General features: G+C 40.2%; 1 pseudogene; it reads left to right on the top strand.

The window, feature by feature from the left end:
- Positions 570 to 1,787, top strand: part of LOC109335495 — a 2,022-nt pseudogene continuing 804 nt past the window's right edge.

Below are 1,787 nucleotides of genomic sequence, written 5' to 3'. Positions count from 1 at the left end.
AAGAGTATGTTTACTATTTCTTTTTTATTTTATAAGTTTTATTTTCCAATTGTTTTGATTTTTTTGTATTTAATTAAACTAGTTAGGCTTTGATTTTTGTCCTAAAACTTTTTGTGGATGTTTCCTATGGTGTTAGGATTTTACTGATGCAAAGTTTTGGTTGATCACTGAAATTAACATGTATTTTACTTACTGCCCTACATGGTTCTTACTGTTGCATTTAGTGCATGACTAGGGAGAATCCTGACTCTTTGCATCCAATAAATCCTGAAATTGATAGAACATTTCATAGTTTGGTTAGACAAGTTAGGAATTTCAATTTAGATAGTCAGTCTTTTCATCTTAGTGTTAATCTACCTGATAGTGATACTGATTCTGCTGTTTCTGTGCATTCTGATGTTTCTGTGCATTCTGTTGTTTTTGTGCATTTTGTTGTATACTATGAAAATATGGCTGAACCACCTCCAATCCCACGTGAGAGGACATTAAGGGAGCTGGCTGCACCTGATTTCACATATGAAAGCTTGTGTATCTAGTATCCCAATGAGGATGTGTCATATGTGCTAAAAACTGGACTAATCCATTTGTTGCCTAAGTTTCATGGACTTGCAGGTGAATGTCCTCATAAGCATCTTAAGGAGTTCCACATTGTATGTTCCACCATGAAGCCTCGTGATGTCCAAGAGGATCACATATGTTTGAAGGCATTCCCACATTCACTTGAGGGTGCTTCAAAAGATTGGTTGTATTACTTGGCCCCTGGTTCTATTACTAGTTGGGATGACCTGAAGAGAATCTTCCTTGAAAAATTCTTTCCTGCCTCCAGGACCACTGCAATCAGAAGAGATATTTCTGGCGTCAGACAACTACATGCAGAAGGTTTATATGAATATTGGGAGAGATTCAAGAGACTTTGTGCAAGCTGCCCCCATCATCAGATCTCTGAACAACTCCTCCTGCAATATTTTTATGAGGGTCTGAACAACATGGAGAGGAATATCATTGATGCTGCTAGTGGTGGTGCACTTGGAGATATGACCCCTTTTGAGGCTAGAGGTTTGATTGAGAAGATGTCTTCCAACTCTCAACAGTTCAGTGCAAGAAGTAGTGATGCTATAGTAGTCAGAGGTGTCCATGATGTTGGGACCGATTCGGTGAAGCAATATAAACTTGAGAAAAAAATTGACTCTCTTGCTACCTTGGTCACTCAACTTGCCATGAATCAGCAGAAACCCCCACTCGCAGCACGAGTTTGTGGCATTTGCACCGGAACTAGCCATTATGCTGATGTTTGTCCTTCTCTCTTAGAGCCCAAAACTGGTGACCATCCTGAGGCCTATGCTGCAAATATTTACAACAACAGAATTATGATCCTTCATCAAGCAGATACAATCCTGGTTGGAGGAATCATCCGAATCTTAGATGGTCTGATCCTTCACAGCCTCATCCAGGGCCACCATTTCAGAATAATAATGCTACACAAAATAGACCATATGTGCCTCCTCCAATCCAAAAGCAGAGGCAACAACAAGTGAATAATAATCATGCTACTGCATCTAGTGAACCTTCATTAGAAGAATTGGTGAGGCAAATGACATTGCAGAATATGCTATTCCAGCAAGAGACCAGAGCTTCCATTCAGAGACAAGAGTCCTCCATTCAGAATTTGACCACCCAGATGGGGCAGATGGCTACTTCGTTAAACACATTGCTCTCTCAGAATTCTGATAAGTTGCCTTCCCAGACTGTGGTCATCCCGAAGAATGTGAGTGCCATCACTCTAAGGT

Source organism: Lupinus angustifolius, chromosome LG20, assembly GCF_001865875.1.
Source record: "Lupinus angustifolius cultivar Tanjil chromosome LG20, LupAngTanjil_v1.0, whole genome shotgun sequence".
Classification (NCBI taxonomy): Eukaryota; Viridiplantae; Streptophyta; class Magnoliopsida; order Fabales; family Fabaceae; genus Lupinus; species Lupinus angustifolius.
This window is presented reverse-complemented; position numbering and strand designations above follow the sequence as displayed.